The following is a 24,786-nucleotide window of genomic DNA, read 5'->3' on the forward strand; positions in this document are numbered from 1 at the left end:
TTTTAAATGAAAAATTCCTAAGTTTATTAAGCACTTTGGCTTTTTGTAGGTAATTTGAATAATTGGAGTAAAAGCTTAACAAAGCGCTAAAATTAAAAGCAGTTAATTATCGGCGTATGACTCTGCGTTTTAAAGTGCAGATTGTAAACGCTTGATACATAAAATAAACATTTCTTATTTTAGGATATTACGACCAACGACTGAAAGTGTTTTAAAGAAATTAAAATCAAAACACAGACTACGTCAAATCCAAGCAACAGCGAGCATCTCATTCGTTCTATTTATTTTTACAGAACATTAACAATTATTTATAATATTTAGTTAAGTGTGAACCACAATGACTTGCGATGATGAGTTGCGTTACTCGCAACCTATTCCTACATAATCTATTACTATACAAAGAATGTTTTACTTAATACTGCATTCTAAAAATCTAAAGAGAGACGAAAATAAATGGAACTGTCCCTGCTTTTTGACTTTAATAACTAATAAATTATCTTCAACATTTCAAAAATATATTTGTTCTGTAATCTTCTGCAGTTTAAAGCTATTTGTTATAGGGCCATTTATAGGTCCATTTAAGTAATATACTTAGTATATGAGGCACTTGCTAATGAAGGCAATGTTTGTGCAGTTTACGCGTAAATCCGGCGTTTTTTTTTTTTGTATACTTATGACGATAACTAACATTTTGGTTATTTAATAAAATATAATATCAAACAATAATGCTATTATAACTTTACAAGCAACATGATATTCTGTATTATTCCACGTTTTTGTAAAATTTTCTTTGTTCTCTTATTCATTATTCTGAATGATGTTAGATTTCAATTACATTTTTTCTTTAGACTTAAAAATATTTTTTAAGCGTTGATAAAAACATGATGTGAAACACAGTAATAAATAAAAGAAAACAAATTCTTTGATATACATATTTTGAAATTTTTGAGATTTGGGCACTCTTTTTCAAATATATATTCAAATTATATCAATTCTATAACAAAATACGAATTGTGCTTGTTTTCCTGACACAGGAATCATTTACAAGATAAAGTCTTGACATTAAAAAAGTTATTAAAGGAACCGAAATTCGATTCATGATGAAAAGCATTCAGTTAAAATGAAAGTATAATTTGATGAATAAGCCCAACAAATAATCAAAAACCGAAAATTACTTCGTTATTATATTCATTAAAAATTATGGTTTACATTATCAGAGACTATCAAAGACGTATCATAAAAATCCCACCCATAACCCAATATCTGATGTGAATTGAGGGGTACATTAAAAATATTTCCATATTAAGATCGCATGTCTCTAACACTGCACTCAAAACACATATTCTGCGATTTATTTTTGCTCTACAGAACCAGACCTATAATTATTTGAGTAAGCCTACATGATCATAAATTGAATACATCTTTTGTTTCATATATTTTCTGCCTTTAGTACTCGTACTATAATATTAATGAAAATCTTATCTGGAGTATACATTCAGACACATTTATAAGTTGGAATGCCTTTCTTCCTTTATTTAAAAAAAAAAAAAAAAAAAAAAAAACTTTTCGCAGCAAATACAAAGGGGAAAAAAGTATTGTGATTGTGTAAAAAAATTTCCCTTTGGTATTTTGATACATTTTTCACATAACTGAGGCTGAATGTTTTTATAAAAATGTTTGTGACACGATAACTGAAAAATAAATTTGGAAAAACCAAATGCTTGAAATTTGAATCAAGGTCTTTATACAAAAGATAGCATTAGAAGTTATTATATTTTATTTTAGCAGATTTTGGTGTACCTTCCACGTGAACACAATTATAGAGCGAAATTCTCAGTGAAGAGATAGATATTTCTTTTTATTCATAAAATAGTATAAAGGAGATGTTTATTTTTGAACTATCATTTGCAAACATTTTCACCACTAGGTGATTCAAGAGGTACCCCATGTCCAGGAAACCACCCAAACTATCTTTCTGCACATATACTACAACCATCCTTCAATTTATCATCTATTTATTATCGCTTAAAATGATTTCTTCTATACATGTTGAAATTAATTTGAACTGGAAGTGATCATCTTTAATGCCAAGCATACGTTTGTTTCTCCTATAGCTGTCTTTTCACATTATTGTTGTTAATCAAAAGAAGAATCATCAATCATTTTATAATGGCTTATTATGGGAATTTGTTTATGCTATTTATTACAGGAATACCTTTATTATTGATCCAAAGTACTATGCCACATATATATCAATAAACCCATCTTTCAGTTCTATTAATCATTCACCGTTGCATTAAAACTGTGAATTGATTTTCCTTTAAATTGTAAATTGATTTCTGCTATGGAATTTTGCGCTTGAAATTCGATTGGACTGGCAAAAATTGGTATTTTTAATGCTAGAGATATGCTGATTTTGCCCACAGTTATGTGCTAAGGTTGAAGTAGTTACCCAGACATAGCATTCTCACTCGTTCTATAATATCTTTTTATTAGAATTTGCTTATGCACGGCTGTTATATTGGTTTGGAATACTTTCCTAAACAAATCTGGCTACATTCTCCCTCCAACTTAGTAATCATTCAACGTCGCATTAAATAGTGAAATGATTTCTTTTATACATGTTTTATTAAAATTAGATTGAACTGATCGTGAATACTTTAGTATCAATCTTGCGGTTGTTTTGCATATAGTTATAAGCTTCACTCTAAAATGGTTAAACAGACAAAGCATTCTCACGTTCTGTGGTGTTTTTTAAATTGTATTCGTCTGGGATATTTTGCTACATATTAATTGCATTATGTAAATCTTCCAATTTACCAATTATTTATCCCTATATTAAATAGTAAAGCTGTTTCTTTTAGACATGTTGGGCTTGAAATAGTTTGGAGTATTAGCTGACATCTTTAATATCAACTCTATAACTTTTGAATATAAATATTTATTTTAATCAAAAATAATGAATCAGATGAAGTGCACGTAGACATTCGTTCTATGGTATCTTGTTATTGAATTTGCCTTTGGACCAGATTATCATTAATATGTAGTCTGTTTTTATAGTTGATATAACCAACTGCAGCAAATATCAATGGCGTCCATGTTTATGATTTGAGTATCCTTAAGTTCTAATTGAGTATCCTTAAGTTCTAGTATAGATTAGTTAAGCTAAGTAACAAGACCTAAGTTACAAGCTCTAAGACCCCTAAACGTTTTGCATAATGGTTATGCAAAGAATGCACCATAAATTTGTCAAAATTTTAAAATGTATTTAAAAAAAGAAACAAATGCCTTTTGCATTAATGGGTCTAAATAGTTTCACAATAAAAAAAAATTGTAGCTACAAAAAATCCTCAAAAAAAAAAAAAAAAGATTACTCCTCGCAATAAATGGCACATTTAATGAAGATAGATGTTTTTTTTTTCCCTTAAAAGTCTTATTTTCTTGTAATCCTGTTTCTTATATTGTGCTGACAACATTTTTTTTTTTTTTTTTTTTTTGTGTGTGTGTGCTTGATGGTTTTTATGCATTTTTTTACCCATATTTCTGACACACTCTGCACAAAAAATTGTATCCGAATTTGAAAGAATTGAAAATTTCAGTCCTTAGTTAATAGTAATAATAAACTCTTTACGAAAAATTAATTAAGGTGGTCACTTAATTGTAATTAATCAAACTGACTATGAATACTACAAATTGTTAGAAGTAAAGAAAGGAGTACAATCATTAGCAGCAATAGCACTAATTTAATTTCTGAATGAATAGCCGCATTAAAAAATAATTCTATGCTACAAGATCCTTCGAACCGAAGGAGTTATGAAATTCTTAACAAACAAACAAAAAAAAAACACTTCAATTTTCAGAAAAAGGATAGAAAAAGCTAGCCTCAAAATCATTCACCATTTTTTATACTGTATTTGCAATTTATTAAAATTAACTTGAAATAATGCCTTTAGATCCTGATTGTAATTTTTTTATTTTTCAAGAATCAACGTTAAATTTTTCTTTGAAGCTGGAAAACCGGTTTTAACTTGTCTTCTAAAAGGATTTATTTAGAAACACTGATAAAAATTTCTTCGACAGTGATCTTATTACCCTGCAGTCAGTACATAACCGAGCTTACATTGGAACAGTTCGATTTTTTTTTTATTTCAGAAAATTATATTTTATTCCCGCTTAAATTCTCAAGGGAAAAAGATTTCGACGTTTTCTTAATAATCCTCCTCCTAACAAGATTCTTTTTATCTGTCTTACCATTTGAAGGCTGAAATAAATTCTTTTATTTATATTTTTCAGCAGCAGTGTGTGTGCAGATATTTTTCTTCAGTTCTAAAATAAAAGAAGTAATCTTGATTAGATTCTAGAAACTTAAAACAACTTTTGTGTGAAAAAATGTGCCTATTCTCTCCTTTTAGTTCAGTTTAGTTAGTAATTTTAAATTCTTATATGTTGAAAGTTTCCATGGTTAGGTTTCCAATTATTAAATAATTTTCTCTAAAATATTTTTGGAATGAAAAAGGCTGAAATTTTATATTATTTGGATCTTATCGGTTGCAATTAGAAGATTTTTGTTCATAATGGCACAGATCTGAAGATTACATCTTAACCTCCATGTAATTATTTTTTTTAATTCTAGAATAGTACTTCTTTCTTCTAGAAGGGAAATCTACGGAAAGAGAATATACAGTATGATTCATAAAGAAGTATACACTTTCCAGATGCTATAAAACAGCAGCAAAGACACGAACTACCTTAGCGAATCGTAAGGCAGATGCACTCTTAAATCTGTCTCATCCATGACGGAAATCACATAGGCTATAGCACGGTCATGTGACTAATGAGTTGAAATGACTTCGTCTGCAGTGGTGAAAGTATTTTGTGTTCTTCAATTTAGCAAAACGAAATCCGCAACTGTTGTGCAATGGCATTTTCGAACACAATTCGGAATAGAAGTTCCAAATAGAAAATCATCTATCAATGACATGAAAAATTTAAAACTACGGGCTTTTTGCGCAAAGGCATAAATCTTAGACGACTGAAATTCAACGAAGCCCATAAAAAATCAAAGCAAAGAGTGAGTCGTGAAATGCAGATTTTTCAGCCCACCGTCTAGAGAATTTTGAAAAAGAAGCTGAAAATAATTCCATACGAAGTGCAGTGTTACAAAATCTGAATGACTATGACAAGCAAAAACGCCTTAAATTTTATGCCGAAATGCAGTTTCGTTTTGAAAATGATGATTTTGCCGATCATTTAATATTTATTGATAAAGCAGCATTTTATGTCATCACAATGTTCTTTTTGGGGGAAGAGAGAGCCCCAAATTCACAGTGCAACACATGCGAGATTGCCCTAAGTTAAATTTTTTCTGTGCAGTATCAAGAAAGAAAGTGCAAGGCCCCCTCTAAGGAATTACACAAAGAACAATCTGCGACTGTTTCTAACAAAACTTAAAATAATCCCATACAATTGTATTACAGGTGCATATAATATCTTACATTGTTCTTGATTTATAATGCATTGAAACTATATACTTCTTAATGAATCACCCAGTATATAACAAGATAAAATGCTTTTATAGCCTGATACGGTGAAAATACAAAACAATCATGCTCATACTTCTCGTATATTTGTACACGAATGAGACATAAAAATTTTGTAGATCATACATAAAATAAATTTATGTTTTGACGATAAATACAAATCGTTTGAATCTAAATTAAAAATTCTGAAAATAAAAGATAAATATCCTCATATAATTTTTGTGTTTATTAAGGTTTAAAAACTAAATTAAATGGAAAATAAGTGTTTATGTATCTTTTCTTCATATTCGATACATTTTTTTCTTCCATGTTTTTCATGTATTTACTTTTTAAAAAATGCATAATCGGCATATCTTCTTTTTTTATTCTTAGAAAGGCACTAAGTTCATTCTGAGAGAAATCGTGTGTGAGCGTATGCGCTTCAGGAAACTGGTTGGAAACTGTAACTGGCGAATATAATTTTAGTTTCTTACAGTGGAAATATTTCTTTAGAAAAGATTTGCGACGATATTTACTTGAGAGGGTTTTGAAAAAATTAGAATAAAAAACTGCAATAACAGCAGGAAATCGAACATAATCGATTGCAAAGGAAGTTATCGGAAAAATGATTAGTACACTTTCAAAAATAGATACTACATCTAAAAATCTTGCGAGTTCATATAGATCAATTCTATGTAGGTCTTAAACTTTTGTGAAAAATAAACCTGAAAGAGATATTCGGAAATAAAAGGGATATAATAATTCAGTGGACTCTGGGTTAGAAATTAGAGAAAGGAAAATCCGAATCGTATGGATGGTGATATCAAGATACCATCAATTTGCAAAGAAGATTTGCTAAAAGTCTGATACATAAAAGTGAATTTTCTCATTACAAAAATTAAAATATTCATTTCAAAATAGATATACTTCTGAAGAACTTGGAAATATTAAATTAAAAAGAATTTGGGATTAGTACAGAAAAGAATCTCATTTAACTGCAGGCAAGAACAAGACATTTTTATTGTGCTCAAGTTTTATTTTCATCCTTGCACATTAGAAATTATGTACTTAGTACATATGTGCAGAAGTATACATTAATCGAATGCAGTAATGCTCTTAATATATTGACTTTGTTAAAAAATTTATACGGTTTACAATTTAACTCTAAAAATATATGTGTGAAATTTTATTCATTTAGCTTTTTACGTTTCACAGTAATTATATTACATTTTACTCGGGCAGTCAGATTTTCTATGAATGAATTTAGTTTAAAATTTGGTAAAAATATAAAAATATGGCGAAACGATGAAATATCAAACTTTATCTATCTATCTCAAAGGACTTTAGAATTCCTGTATTATCAAACCAATGTAATTCTAAAAATACAATGATCGGGATGTCTGAAACGTGGAGATCTGTCAGAATCTTGAGTTCGAATATTTTTACTATTATAACACTTTCTCTTTGTCAACAAGAAAATTAAAAAAATTGTACTGTCTAATTTTAGAGAATTAATTTCAAGTACTTTTTGTTTGTTTTAATATCTAATAATATCGTTGAGATATGTACCTATTCCCAAAATGTCTCTCTTTATAACATTCCATTCCGTATTATCGAAAAAGTAAAAAGTTGCTAAGAATAAGCTTAGGCGACAAGGAAGAATTATTAGAAAACAAATTAGTCAAAGTAAAAATATTACATTAGTTTTATTCAATCTGCTTCTATTGCAATTGCAAAAATAAGTATATTGTATCAATTGCAAAATTAAAAGTATTCTGCGTCAATAAAAACAATTTGTTTCATTGCATAATATGAATCATTAATAGAGTTGTGTTGGCGAATTTCGTTGTTATCCAATTATTATATTATTTATTTAAACATGATTAAATATCAATAATTAAAATAAGAAAAAATATTAATCAAATTAACCATTTATTTAAATACGCAAGTTTATCTCTAGGCTTGATATTTTTATATCTGTTTAATAATTTTCTGTTGAAAACGCTACTTGACTCATTTATTTGGTTTTAATTTATAAAATTACTTCCCCCCTGAACGAAGGCTTATCCAACGTTTCATCAAAATTAAGATTCTCTTTAAAAGAAAAAGATTCATATATTTTGTTTTCTGATGAAATTGAAATAAAATTCATAAATTATTTTAACTCTTTGAAAATGTTTCCATTTGATTATATTTTTCAGAAAGAGCTTATAATCCAATACAAACATCAATTTCAATATGAAAATGGAAAAACCAGGAATTTCAAGCAAGCGACCGTTGACTTCTTTAAGGGTCATCTCCAGAAGGAGGTTCAAAATGGGATTTCTTTCAGTGAGAGGTCATCGGACTTACGTGTAAACATTGAACCCTGAAATCTCGTAAAGTTGGAGGTCACAGAAAATTAGAACACAATAGGAAAATCCAATATACATATATAATAAAAATTATAAAAGTAAAAAAGATTATTAAATCCACACAAATATCTTTACAGAAATAAAGAGCATCCATAAAAAAAGACAATGTCATGTCACCACGGAAAGGGGGCGCAGTAGCTTATGAGGATAAGCACACCTGCGCACCGAGGGCAGAAATCTGACTTCTAGCTCATATGAAGATGACACTCACAGACTCGCTTGCACAACCCCTTTTTACAAGGGGGTTTTCTCACACACCTCACATCTAGAACATAGGGTAAAGAACAACCATGCCCGAAACAGGGCTCGAACCAGGGACGCCCTACCCCTAGGCAGGCGTAAAGAACGATAAACCACGAGAATATAAACATATTAAACACTGCGGAAATTAAAGACACAATATAAACCCAGAAGGAAAAAACTCCCCTTTTAATCCAATATATGTTATATGGGCAAATTTTAGAAGTTTTAAAATATTCTGCATTTTTATTAAACTCCAAAGATTTTACATCTAATAAACTGATTTTTAAGAGAAAAAATTCAGTACATTTTAATCTGTAATATATTATTTAATTTTTTGTCTTATATTTTGATGAAAGATGGAAATATACATTTATATGTTTTTTTTTTTTTTTCACAAGGAAAAGAAATTTTTGAATAAAATCAAATTGGTTTGAAAATGATTTTTTTTAAAGAATACTTATTTTTAAACTTAATTTTATTTGGTATTTTAATCTCTTAAAGATGAAGCTGGTACCTTTTATTTTTAATTAGATCATTCATAAAAAATAGTCATTTAATTTTAAAGTAATAAAATAAAATAATATACTATTTATAGAAGCATACAACATTAACTCACAATAGAATCATCATAGCAATGAGAGTGAATTAACAATAGAAACAATTATGGAAAGAAAATTGTGGTATCGTTTATATTTAACTTGATCATTCATAAAAAATAATAATTTCATTTACAAGTAATAAAATAAATTTATAAACTATTTAAGACGCATACAGCATTAGTTCACAATAGAATCACGGTAGCAAAGAGAGTGAAATAACAATAAAACGAATTATGAAAAGAAAATTAAATTGAAATGTTTCAACCTTTCTTCAGATTAATGATGCCATCAGTCTTTTAGAAATTAATATATTATAAAACCGAACGTTCTTACTATTGATATTATACATAAAATAATAGTAAAATTATTACCTTCATGATTTGTAGATCGAAAAAATACTCCACCAGAACGATTTATATAATAATGAAATCGAAATAATAATTTCCTTCAAAACATGCAGAGAATTTCCTGTGTTCTTCAATATGAAACCCACAGGTCAGGCGTTATTCTTTCTACTGAAATTAGCAAATGTGTATAACTTAACTAGGCGATGATATCTTCCAGGAATCTGGTTCAGGGGCGAAACGCGGGGGACAGATAATTTAGATGGAAGGTTGTGAGGGGGCCCTGGTGAAGACAGGGAAATCTCTGCTGACGAGGGGTGAAACAATGACCTGGAAAACCGAAAGAACGTCGGTAGCTATTTTGTGTCAATAACAGGGATGGTGATTTCGATTTGTGTTTAAGCTACAAACATGCAACTTAAAAATATTAACGGACAATTACTATGATGGGGAAAGAGCCACCTAAAAAAATGAAATCGTGGTTTTAAATGTATATTAATAATACGTAATTAAACGTTTCTGAAGCTGAAGCAATCGCTGGCATTTGACTTCATATCTTTTAATATTCAAATTGGCTATGAAAATATCAAAACCCCTAAGGAAAAAAATGCTTTTATTTTACATAATGTGGGCATAAAATCTACATAATTTATAATAATTATATATATTTCGTGGTTTTTTATAAGTAACGTTGAGTTACAGTCAGTTTAATAATTTGGCATTCTGACTTAGAGCTGTTCGGAAACTTCTAAAAGTAAATACTAAATTTTGTTTAATGCTGAACAATATCTATTAAAATTTTTTGGGGGGATGATAGGGAAGAAAGAACAAGTCATGAGAAAACAAGTCATGATGATGAAATCAAAATTTTTATACAAAACTTGTCACAATTATTTACATTCCTTTTTTTAGATGTTTAAAAAGACAGCTTTTTTTCAATCTGTTATTGATGAAAAGCTAAGAATAACACACACACACACACACACACACACACACACACACACACACACACACACACACACACACACACACACACACACACACACACACACACACACACACACACACACACACACACACACACACACATTATTTTCGAAATTGATAATTCAGTTTAGTGATTCATTTTACTCATTTGGCGTTATGTTTAATATGACCCCATAAATCACAGAAATATAATTATATACTATAAAGGCATTTTTAATTGTAAATTGGTAAATATTTGATAAAAGAGGGCACTTTATTTTTAGTTTTTTGCACACGAAGTTTGTAAAAAGAAAATAGTGTACTCTTTAGAAAATTCGAACTTGAAATTTTAACGAATCTGTACATTCCAGACCATTCTCAGTCATAAACACACATTTTTGGAATTGTGTCCTTCTGTCCATCATCCGTTTGTCTGCGAAGATGATAATACAAAAGCGCTATGAGCTTGACGGAAGAAATTTGGTATATTGATTTAAGACCAATCTTGTAGAATTTTATCAAATTTTGAAAGAAATCCTTTCAGAGAAATTCTGTTTGTCTGAGCAAGTACAAGGGATGTCGATAAAACACAAAAAGTAAAGAGTAAAGTAAATAAAATTTGGTACAGAAGTTTAGTATTCAATATGCCGATCTGTATTAAATTTGCAGCCAAATCTGTCAAAGTTTTGGTTATTTTTTGGTCAGTACTTTCCATACATATTAATGCAATAACGGAAAAATGCATTGACTTAAATAAACGAAATTTGTATGCGATCTTTTGATTATAAGTTCTATGTCAGTTTATGTAGTTCTATGTCAAATTTTGGTTTCAATCAGACGGGTAAAAGACGTCCGAAATAATGTCTTACGAAATTTTCAAGATTTTGAAGAAATTGTGTAACCTCATGCTAACCTCATGTGCAACCTCGTGTAATTAATCCCCGAAAATCATCATACATCAGGCGACAGATTCAGTAAAAAAGGGTAGATGAACTCCAAATATCATCTGCGCTGGGGAAATTTGTTGTTGCGAATCCACTGTTGATAAACAAACAGTTGAGTGTGTTGGAAAGCTTCTATAATGGAATCCTCACAAACTTCCGGAGAGTCACCGAATGACATTGGGTATAATTGTGTTAGACCAATTAAGCCTTATCCTGCCATCTCATAACGATTCTTCTTTCTGTACTTATTCAGTATTCTGTTCACAAACTTGCTTTTCTAGTTTCAGCACCACAATACATCATTAGCAAAATACTATCATATCTATCAAGAGCTCCTTACACGACTTTCACTTCTCAAGTGCAATTTATTTATTTTTACTTTCTTCTGTACGAAGTAAATAAGGAGAAACTGTTGTTATGGCCAAAAGATTCAAAAATCAAGATTTTTAAGAATCTCTAAGCTATAAATTTCAGTATCAAATTTTGAACCAAATCCTTCAAAGGATTAACCGTCTGTTTTTCTCTAAGCTTTAAATTTCAGTGTATATCAGTATCAAATTTTGAACCAAATCCTTCAAAGGATTAACCGTTTGTTTTTCTCTAAGCTTTAAATTTCAGTGGATATCAGTATCAAATTTTGAACCAAATCCTTCAAAGGATTAACCGTCTGTTTTTACAGATTTCTTATGCAAGTAAATGCGATCTCATAAGCGTACCGATTCAGATGTATGAAATTTCGTGAACAGTTTTGGTATCTAGATTGTAGATATTTTTCAAATTTTGAATCAAATAAGTCAAAATGTTGACTATCTGCCAGTGTGTACTTTCACATGCATGTAACCGTGATATCTTTAAACAGCAACGATTTAAAAAAAGGGGGGGGGGGATTTGGTATGTTATGTTACCAACATTGTAATTCTGAGTCAAATTTTGGTTTCATTTCATTTAAAAAAGAAAATGTATCTATTAATGAAATCCAAATGTCCAATAATGTAGGATCGTTTTGACCTTACATTTTTGTTACCACTGGAAAAGCTCATCTGTGAAATTCAGAAAGTAAAAATCTGATCCTTCATGAGTTCCATAAGTTCCATTATTTTAGTGGGAGTTGGTGGACAGCATTTTTGCTGGGAGGATGCGAAAACAGGTTCGAAGAAATCTTTACCTCTAGTTCAATATTTATTCACGTAAATGTTTTCACTTAAATATTTGAGATATTCGCCCAAGTACTTTCACTGTTTCACTGGATATTGTTGTGACTCTTGCTTATTGGCGGAAGAGCCCTGTTTGGCTGCACTGCGCCAATCGTATATTTTAATTTCCTCACAGACCATAAAATATGTAATTAAAATTTAAGAAACATACGGTTCCACTGGATTGATATCTTAGATACGAGGAAGAATTTTCACAATGGTAATTAGTTTGATTATTGTTCTGTTACAGGGTAAGTGCGCTTAACACTTAATATTTTGACTTCATTAATATATATTTTTTTAATCAAGCAATTAAACTTTCATAATATAACCGGTTTTTTTATTTCTTCTATTCGAAGGTAAGTATTGTAATTATTAGAAAAAACAAGCTCAAGAATTTAATGAATATCTACTTTTCAAAACTGTTTGAATTCGAAAAAAAAAATTTTTTTTTGGTATCATGTCTGTTTGTCTATCTGTGACACAATAACTCCGAAAAGCTTAGAATTAATGAGTGGGATTTTGTATATACTCTTACACATCACATTTGTATATTTCTCTACAAGACAGGGATTTTTGTAAGGACTCTACAAGACAGGGATTTTCAAATACTTTTTTGCTGGATTCCTAGCCATGTTGGAATAATAGGTAATGAGATGGCGGATAGTGCAGCAAAAAATGCGTCTTTGGTTTTGCAGCAAGATATTCCGTACAACGATGCAAAAAATGCCTTTACGCTTCGTGTATACTCATTATGGCAAGAGTCATGGAATAATCAGACGGATAATAAACTCCATTCTGTAAAACCGATTATTTCTTCCTGGCCTTGTTTACCAGTGCGAGAGTTAGATGTCAAATTGGCTAGACTCCGCATTGGCCACACACGTTTTAGCCACAAACATCTTTTATTCGGCGAACGGGCTCCTTTCTGTTTTTATGTTTTATGCCAAGTGTTTTTAACGGTTCTTCATCTTTTAATAGAATGTCCTAATTTTAATCATCATCGTTTGAGATATTTTAATGCTTCCTCAGTGGATATGCAAATGCTTGTGGGGGAACATCCCCACAAAAACCTTTTTAAATTTTTAAAAGCAACTGGATTTTACCATACTATTTAACATTTAACTTTGTTCTTACCTTGTTTACAATTTTAAGACGTACTGCTTTGAAATTTTATCAGTGTTCAGTGTTATCAGTGTTCTATCCAGTTTTTACAATTATTTAAATAAAGTCAAAGACTACCTTTTTACCATGTGTCTGGCGCAGTATAGTCAGATATGGCTCTTGCGCCAATAGACGCCAAATTCCACTCCACTCCTTGTATATTTCTGTTAATTTGTAATGAAATCCTTTCAAATAATCTGTATGAAGGTTTGTATATGATGAACACGATAAAATACAAAATACATATAGCCACATGGATAAAATTTGATATGAAGAGTTAATACTTAAAATATAGATTCATATCAAATCTAGATCTACATCCGTTGATGTATACGTTCGCATGCTCAAAAACGTAAACGCAGTAACTCAAAAACGTAATGGTTTAAATAAATTTGCTGTGATATTGTAAATCCAGTTCTGTTTTTCCATATTTTAATTTCAATCGATTGGGAAAAAAAGCGTTGCAAAATACGAATTCAGTATTCTCGTGTATTAACAGCATGTCAGTGATTTTTCACCAAAAGTATGGCTAATGATAACACAATAAATTCAGTAAAAATGTTAAATTAACACCAAAGATCTATATTGCGCAAGTATCGTTCGTCAATGTCATTTAAGATATTCCAAACATTTCTCAATGTCCACAATTTTATGTGAAGGGTGGAGTGGGTTGTTTGAAAGAATGCGAGAAAATTTTGGTTTACAATTTTATTTTTTCCTGCTGGAGAAATAAATAAAAAAATTTTAATTCTTTAAGTTAATTTGAACAATTGCAAATTACTTTCTACTTTCTCTACATTTTTTCTGCGGTAAAATTTATCTCATGATGCAAATAGGCATTTAAAATTTTGCTAGTAAATTGTTTCAGGATATAATTAAAATTTTCCTTAAACAATTCATAGCCGTAAACTGAAAGATATACCAACAAAAAGCCTGTGGGATCGTTAAGGAATTCAGTAACGTAAGAATTAATGTAACAATTATTTATTTCAGGTTTTGTTACACACAGAAACTATACGTATAAAAGGTGTTATAATTTAAAGGTATACAAATAAAAGAATGAATCAAATCACGCAGCATATGCTATCGCATGATGTGAACTGAGTCATCGCCTTCAGACATCAGAGGGTGCTATCTCTACGGTTGATGTTACAAGAGTGGCTACAAGCTTTTTTTGTTAAAAAATTTCAATTTATTTCATACGATAGACTCTTATCTATCATTATTTAAATTCAGACTTCAATGTCAGAAAAAAAAAAATTGCTTCAATATAGTGCCTTATTATTTTCAATATTTGGATCCTTAATTTGTCGACAAGTTATACCGTATACTTGCATCAAGATAAATTTATAATTTATTTGAAAACTATATGAATATGAATTGGATTGGAGTCATAATATCAATATTTAAATAGGTATGTAATTTCAGAATCAGAATGTATTTCAAATTCTAAAATTCACTATACAAAATAATTTTAGTACAAATTTTCTTCACTTTTTGTTTTTAAAATTTTTATATCAAATAAAATAAATACAGTAATATCTAATAAATTTTTCGCATTTTTTTTCCCAGAAAAAAATGAAATTATCTAAAGTTTTAAAGTTATAATAATAAATTATTACGAAAAATTATTCCAATTATGAATTGGATATACTTATATAATTCTGAAGGATTTAAATATTAGACAAAAATTTATGAATAGGGTAAAAATATTAATAATTAAATCAAATAATCTAGACAGCAAGAAATAAAAAGAAACTGAAAATCTAAAATTTGTTTTATTTTTATAAATAAAAGTAATTAAATTCTTAATTTTGTCAAATTTTTAAATGTAGCAAAAATTATTATATTTACCTTTTATTATCTTTTGGTAATACAATTTTCTGAAAGTCAACTAGAAAATGACATTTACGAAAATGCAGAGTCAGAAAGTAAATATGTTCAAAATGTCAGGTTTACACCAACCAAAAATTCAAACATTCCACATTTGCCATTAAAAAATGTAAGTTCAGTTTATTTTATTTTAAACTTGATATTTTAAAATACAGTAACAATTTATGAAAAATCATAAAACTCACAATTTTCTTTCCAAATGTTATATTTATTATTCCATGTACAAATTTTCAGAGAACTCCTTTATATTTATGTTTTGATAGAAATTATCTGGTCAGAAATTTTAGACCACAGAAATTTCTTAGATTTATCATTATTTTATTATTTCATTATAAGTAGTTATTAAAGTTTAATTTCTGAATTAAGGAATGGTGAGTAATAGTAAATATTAACTTAAATTTTTATCTTTTGTCCGTATATATTTGTATTTGCGAATGTAATAAATTTAAATGATTTTATAAAAACTAGTTTGATGTCATAAAATCACAACGAATTTAATTCAATTTTACTTATTTTGTATTTAATCTTTTTCGTACAACAATAGCTCAAATAATTTTATTTATAATAAATTTCGCATAGAATAAAAATTTACGAAATAGGTACAGTGATCAAGGTTGAGGGACTGGTTGTTTAATTTTATTAATTATTTTAAAAGGAAAAACTATAAGATACCCAAGTTTGCTATTCAATTGCAAATATTTTGTGTGGAATTGAATAGTATTTCATTGCATTCATGTCAACTATTAGATGCTACTGTTTTGCGTTAACTTATTAATTTCGATTTGAAAATTTTTTAAATTTGTTATTAGAAAAATAAACATTAGTTATCGAATTGTATATTTTTGGGAAATAATATTCTTATTGAGTTAGATAGATTTATTCAAAGACATTTCAACATATGAAGCTCTGCGGTCATATTAAATAATATTTTTTATTGATAAGTAAAGTGAGTACTAAAGTAAGTTAACGAGTTAAACAAATTGCTTACCACTGAAATTTATTTATATTGCTATATTACTTAATGAAGCAAGCAACATATGAATGTCACTTAAGCAACATCTGAAGTTCAATTTGCATATTTCACTGTTTTACTTTATGTTGATAAGTCAACTTGTTTATACTTCAGTACACTTCTTCTAATAAGTAATTTAAGAGATTTAATTGTAAATAAATAGAAGATAATCTTCAACAAAGTTGCGCAATTACAAAATATTTGTGACATTTGAAAAGTATTTTATGAAGTTATGAATTTACTTTCTGTTATTTTTTACAGGGTTGTCGGTAAACCATTATCTGAAGAAATTGTTTAAATGATTTGCAAATAAACTAATTTTAAAAAAAAGTTCGTGGTTTCAAAATAATAAAACTAATAATAATAAAATAAAATAAAAACCTTAATTTTTGTTTAATGTTAGATGAGTGAAAAGTTTTAGTTGAATTTTAAACATATAGATGGCGCCATGACATTTTCTATAAAGTTACCAAGAACATAAAAATAATTTTTTTTCTTTATTTCTCTAACTCTGTTGGTACAAAATTTTGTCATGCCTGTCAATATAGTTTTTAATTCAAGGGGCAGGTCCATATCTAATAGTTCAATCATTGCTTCCTTTATTTATGAAATTAAGTATAATTATGAAAATACATTTTAAAAATTCATTGTTGCTATTCATTTGTTAGATGAAATTGATATGATTTGTTTCCTGTTATTTTAAAATCGTTTTTATATTTTGCACAAAATATGCAAGGTGAAAATATTTTGATCCATCAATAAACACAAACGATAAATTGGAAAAAAAATAATAATGTATTAAAAAAGAATTCTATGGATACCAATTGGGAACATTTAATCCTATGGCAATTATTGGTAAATCATATCAATTCCACATTATAAGGAACATCTTTAAGTGGAATAAGAATAAAAAAAGAGGAATTTTGATTTATGGAAGGGTTACTCATGTTTAAATATTTTTTGTAGTTAAACCTTTAAACTATAGATGGCGCCACCACATCTCCAATTGTAATGATTTCAGGTTTAAAATTTCAAAATTAAATTCATTTTTTTAAATACCTTTCCCTCTTTTCTGGGCTTTTCCTAAAAATTTACTATATAATGGAAATAATAAAATATTATAATAGAATGTATAATATAATATTAAATTTATTATATAATAGAAATGCTAAATACAAGAAGGAATCTGATGTATATAATTTCATTTAATATTTTTAGCTTTATAAGAAATTTCATGAATAATTATACATACTTAAGACAATTTAAAAGGTTAAAAAGAACAATCTCTTTATATTTAATCTCTGATTGAAGCTTTCTGAAATTAGAAACTTTTTTAATGAAAGTGTGCAAGGCCGGATAATTAATCAGACAACGAAGGCAACTACCAAGAAACGAAACATAAGGGTAACTGGAAATTTCGATATATTTTCTGACTATATTATCTTTACACTTTTATTTAATTTGCAAGAACCGCGTACTATTTTTAAATTAAAGTCAAGTTCGTTAAAATTATAGGAGATTTTCTTAATATTCCCAATTAAGTATCTTTTACAACTTTTATATTACGTTGTTTAATAACTAAAAAATATACGATGCTTCATAATTTAAACATTTTTTGATTCTATTTTTAAATATTATTTAGATTGTGTTCAAAAGCCCTTTTTTATTATTTCTTGCAAAATTGAATTTTGGTTTTTTTTATATGCGAAATATTAAACCAACTAATATATTGATACCAACTATTTTGAAAAGGATCCATAATTAAATATTTTATTAGTTTATTAGAATTTTCTAGATACGTATAACTGTTTGTATAGAGAATTACAATCAATTAGCAATAACCGGTATTGGAAGTTTAAGAGGGTAAAAGATGGCACCAATATTTGTATTGCCTATGGGCTCCTAAAGTGCCTGATCCGATTCAGAAAGCGTACTTAAAAATACTTTAATTGATTGATTGATAATAAATGATTTAATCGATTGATTAAATTGATGATATTAATCGTCTGTTATTCTAAATATATACAACAATTAAAATGGTTATAAAACACTATTATGAAATAGATTTCCTTCACCATTACATTATAAGGCTGAAATTAGTAATTTATATCAATTTGATCGGTAATCTGATATTAGAAGAGATACTCAGCAGAGACTATGTGGCCACAAGATTCGTCAATGTCTATCTTGATTAAGCTTTGAAAAAAGAAGCTGTCCTTTGACGAATCATTTTGCGCCAAAGAAAATATTTCAGCCATTTTTATTTGAATTGAAATAGGCAGAATATGCGAAGAGCTATCAAATATTTTTCATGCTTTAATGTTTAAGGTTAACGATAATAAAGTTTAACGTTGTTATTTTTTAAATGATGACATATTTAAAGTTGCAAGTTATATGTAACTTGTGCAATGTACAGAATGAAACATTCCGATGAATCTGAAGCATCTAAACCTGACATATAATGATTATTTTTTTAAGAAGTAAGGACACATGAAGAAATATTTTTCGAAATTACTTACAGATTTTTGAATTAAATAAAAACTAATCGAAATTTAAGGTTTATCCTCGGTAACTTTCGAGCAAATTATTGACTGAACATATTCTACGTCGCTTTGAATTTATATAACCAATCTTTTTCTGTAAAATTTTTAGTCTAATCTTAATAAATATCTTAAAATTAAATTTAATAACATTGTTGATGATTTTATGGTGAGTTGTTCGAAAATTATGGAAATACCTTTCAAACCGTTTTTATAGTTTCATTAATTTTTTTTATAATCATGCTCTGGCCAATGTTAAAAATGTAATTAAGAAATCGTTTCTTCTTGGTAACTAATTTCAAACCAGTTTTCATTTCGCTTTTATTGATGGACATGACAATGTTTCAATAATAAACTTTTATCTGCAAATTGGATAATTTAAAAATCGCTAGGCCCCAAAAATGCAACCACTCATGCAATCAAGCTTGAAGAAACGAAGACAAGTTATTCTTTTTAAATGAAATGAATAGCGATCAAACGAAACCAGGGTAAAACGTTATTTTAATGAGAGAAATTTCACTGTGAATAAAAATGATAAATATGAAATATTTAGGCTGGATGAATAAATAACTTTTTAAGTTAATTATCGATAAAACATACATCAAATTAAATTCATGCAGTATTCGAACAAAAGAAATATATATGACATTCTTTTCTAACACCATTTAATTTTTTTAAAAAATAAGAGCGTTCAAATTTTAATTTTAGTTGTAAAAACAGTTATATTTTAACTTATGAAGTTTCAGTTTTTTCCATGCCGCTCAATACTTTTGCTGATACTAGCAATGTCTGAGATGAAGCCTTATCATCGAGTAGCATCGGGAAATTTTAAAAGCTGCTGAGCCAGAAAATATTTTGTGTGTTTCCCCTCTCGAATGTATAAAACATGTAACCACTTTTCAAACTTGCCGTTGTCGTTTTAGAACTTGTTTAAAATACCTACTTAGGATGTTAAAAGAATTTTTTTCGTCTTTTATAAGAATAAACGTAGATTTCAATCAAAACATTATTGGTTTTAAAGGATTACTAATCTTTTAAGAGATTTCAACATCTTCAAGCAATTTATATGTTGCATCAGAGAACTGGGGGCTAATTGTAACGATTTTTGAAAATGTATTTATTTATACTTTTAAGTGCATTTGAGATTTTTTTTTATTATAACTGCTTTTTTAGGGTTAAACTATTCACCCATAATATGCTTTAAAAGCATTCAAATTTTTTTTTATTTATTTGTTTTTTTATTTTAGAACCAGAAACAGTTTTTCAAAACTTGTAGGCTGCAACAATTTGTCCCGGACATGGGTACATTTATTTCCTATTTGTAAAAGTGAAATTTCGTAATCGATTTTTTTTATTTATTCTTTCTGATCTCATAAAATTATGCACATTCATTATTATGCATGCTACGAAATTATGCATGTTACGAAATTATGCACATTCATATGAATTCGCATATTTGCATTATTCGAAAATCGCATTTAAAAGGTATAGACACTCTCAGAATGCAGCTATTAGATTAACTAAATTGTCAGAGGTGAGTATTGATTAAGTATTGATTTCATGCCACGGTTGAATTATAAACCGAAAACTAAAAACAAAATGTCATTAAAATAAAAAAAAATCTACTTTTATAATACTAATAAGATTTTTTTTCAAAAATGACTTTTAAGATGAAATTATTTTACCATGAGATCTCATGCAGACCTATAATAATTAAAACACCACCATTCAATACAAAAAGCATATATTTTCTTACCAATCACTTTTGACGACAAGTTAATTTATATGGAGTATGATTGCGTTTGATTTCTTTTAAATCGCATACATATACTTTGGTTCTTATGAGCTCTCAATAAAATATTTGTAAGCTTTAAATTATGAGAGAAATGAAAGCTATGTTATTGTAATAACCTTCCATTTGTTGGGATTAGCGTGTAAATGAACCTTCATAATAAAAGCACGCTGCATGGCATCATAATGTCATCACACACATTAACCATAAGTCATTTTGAATTTGCGCATTGTTTTTCATGGCAATGTAATTTCATTTTCTGGTTTCTCATGCCAAGGGTAATCGACATAATATTTTTTCGTCAGCTTTCAGCAATGGTTGAAAATTAATGAGTTTAAATACTTGATGAAACAGTAAAAATATTTTGGATTTTATTGCAATAATGAATATTTATTTGAAATCACGCAAACAAATTTTTAATTGTCAAAATTTATAAATAAACTGAGCAATAACTAAATTTGTATCATTAAAAGGACAATTAAAATCTCTCCTGAGATGCACATTCCAATTATCCAAGGTATATTTATGACAAATATTACATAAAAGATAAACATTGGAATGTACTTCGCATTTCCTCATATCCCTTATTAAAAAAAAATGATTGTCGATTGGAAAATGCATAAAAGCGCGGGGTATCTATGCCTTTGAAAACAATATTATGTATCTGCATTATTCATCTTGAATAATGAAATCAGAAATTGTAAAACTTTGGTATCATTCCTTTTGATATCTTTCACTCAAATAATGCTTTGAAATTCCTGTTGATGCATAATAAAGACAAAGTGCTTACAACATATTTGAAGAAATATTTATTTATAAAGGAAAATTAATAAAATTAAAATTAATCCAAAAATTCGCAAAATAACAAAATAATTGAATTACCTGTTACATTAATTTTTATTAATTGTTTTCTTTAAGTTCTTTTTCGGTTGTTAAAAGACTATAGCTTTTTTTTAAATAACCAAGCTCCCTCGATTTCGATGCATTTATGTTTGATGTCTCTATCTAAATAAACAAAAATATCTAATAATAAGATATAATAAATAATAATAGTATCTAATAATTAAATATAATAAATAATAATAGTATCTAATAATAAATCTATAGTATCTAATAATATCTAATAATCTAGTAAAAGAGACTGAGTCTGATACTCTACAGGGCAGACTGTTTGACTTAGAAATGCCAAATTTGTCACAAATACTCTTTGGAGGAAGAAAATACACACTTTGGAGTGATTTTAATTAATTAAAAATTAAACTAGATTTTGGAGTTTTCTTTGTATTCTAGAGTTTGGATATTTCACGAAAATATTATTGCAATAAACTGATTTTCTTAATTGAAATAATAAAAAAAGAGATTCTCTTTTTATTAATATCAATTTAATTGACACGGAAAATTTTCCTGAGTTTTGACAGTTTTAAAAAATATTTTTATGCCTTATATATTTTAACAATACACTTCGTTATTGGAATACATTTCAAGATGCTTATATTGTTTCATCAAATCTTTAATCGTATGATTTTATATCATTGTTGGAATGTGAAAAGGTAGATTCATTTTGTTACTGCTCAGTTTACACGCTGAATCAAAAAATAAAGTCATTAATGTGAAAGACATGGGAAATTAACTAAGAGGTTGTCTGGATAGTTATGTTTTTAATAACAGCATGATGTCATCAGATTTGACTCCATAAAGAATGCTCATATTCACAATCAACAGAAACAATTCAAGATTTTTTTAATAAAACGGCATTAATGTTTACCACAATTTAATGTTTAAAGACATTTTGTTGAAAGAATCCTGAATATCAAGCTAATGATTAGAAATTAAATTCAAATCAAATGCAATCAATATACCAGGTAAACAAGATAGTCGCCAAAGGCAGCAAATAATTCATTAAAGGGGCACTTATATAATTGCATATGCCCCTGAAACTGAATTCTTCTTCTTATACTATAGGATTTGAAATATTAGAATAAAGATTCTTGTAATAATTTTATAACTACGGAGATCTGTTCTTAGATTGATTATTATTCTAACCCAGATAGCACTATATTGTAAAATATTGAACGATATTACATCATAATACTCACTATTAAACAGTATAATACCATAATACGAATATTATTTAATAAAAATATACATCTGCAAATGAGGGTGACAAATAAGAATTTTCTCTGTATATGTTGCTTAACTTTTTATTTGAACTTAATAAATTTATATTCAAAATTTTTAATTCTCCTTTATACCTTTATTTCCTAAACAGATATGCAGACATACTTATTTACAAAGCATTTCACACATTATAACCTGACCTAAATAAACGAACCTACATAAATATTTTATAACCTGTCAAAGTAAAAACAAGCCTTCACAAATGCTTGTGGGAAAGCGTGAGATAATACGGTATTTTATGCACTAAAACACTAAAATAAAAACTAGAATTTTCAATTAAAATGGTCAAATATATTGACATTTAGAACCAGTATTTTGGTATTAGAAAGTTGTAAAATCCTAAAGAACCAATATTTCACGGCAAATAATTTTACTGTCCAACCCATTAACAGCAATTAGATATCTGATTTTCCCACGTTATTTGGCGAAGTGTGTCATTTGTTCAGCCAGCACGACAAACTGCTTTCAATAAACCCTTTCTCTGGCTTTAACATACATTAATCAGCTGACAATACCGTCTCATGCGAAATTACTTAGCGGTTACAAAACGATCATTTATTGGAAAGATAAGAACAATTCATTCGAGTTCTGGTTTTTTTTAAAAAGAGAACTTCCAATCAGTCTTGCTTGAATTGTTCTTAACCATCGTGTTCGTGTTAAATGTGCTATTACGAAATTAGAGGGGAAAAAAAACTGAACTGTTTAATGGGTAGTAAAGTGAGGCAAAAATCCAGCTCTCTCGTGTAATTGCTTTGTTATTCAAATACAAATTGAAGCATGAATGAGATTGACAAAACGAGACTGAAAAAAAATGTGATATTTTTTTTATTTTATTTCAGTACACATTTTATGACAAGTATTGGATTAAGGATTCAAGGAATTTCTCATAATTTATTAAAAAGCTTATTTAACTTTGAAAAAATAAAAAATGAATAATTTTAATTAGGAATTAGCAATTTCTCTTAGGAACCTGTAGAGAAATTAGAGACAAAAATTTAATATCCAATTACCAAAAAATTAAATAAATAAATAACCACCGGAAGTAATTACTCTAAAACGCTTTAATATACTCTCTAATAAAGGTATTTTCCTTTTCCCTCTCTTAGTGAATCTTGGCATGAAGCTACGAATACTCAGGATCTTCTTTCCGCACACGAGAGATGCGTATTTCGTAGTATAACAAAGAAAACTTGCACTTGTGTATTAATTGCATCCCACTGGATCTTGGACCAGGACATAAAGCTACGAATGCTCAGGATCTTCTTTCCTCACACGAGAGATGCGTATTTCGTAGTATAGCAAAGAAAACTTGCACTTGTGTATTAATTGCATCCCACTGGATCTTGGACCAGGTCATAAAGCTACGAATGCTCAGGATCTTCTTTCCTCACACGAGAGATGCGTATTTCGTAGTATAGCAAAGAAAACTTGCACTTGTGTATTAATTGCATCCCACTGGATCTTGGACCAGGACATAAAGCTACGAATGCTCAGGATCTTCTTTCCTCACACGAGAGATGCGTATTTCGTAGTATAGCAAAGAAAACTTGCACTTGTGTATTAATTGCATCCCACTGGATCTTGGACCAGGACATAAAGCTACGAATGCTCAGGATCTTCTTTTCGTATTGAGGGATGTATATTTCGAAGTATAATAAAAAGCTTTTGTATTAACTGCATGCTGCTGGCGAAAAATAATTAAGGAAGTTCGATTTTTGATCGAAAGAGCCTTTTTATTGAATCTAACATGCGATCATTGACAATCACTGGCACAGGTACCATAAAATCCAATACGTACTTTCATCTAATGCTATTAAGATTATATATCAAATTTCATATATTATATCATTGCCTTTTTGAGTTATCGCGTTGACATACATGTTAAAGTAGATATTGACAAATGGTCAGCTTTTAACGGATTTGATTTCAAATCTGATATGGATCTAAACTTTTAAAGATAAACTTGCATACAAAATTTTATCCAT

This window comes from Argiope bruennichi, chromosome 3, assembly GCF_947563725.1.
Source record: "Argiope bruennichi chromosome 3, qqArgBrue1.1, whole genome shotgun sequence".
NCBI classification, from domain to species: Eukaryota; Metazoa; Arthropoda; class Arachnida; order Araneae; family Araneidae; genus Argiope; species Argiope bruennichi.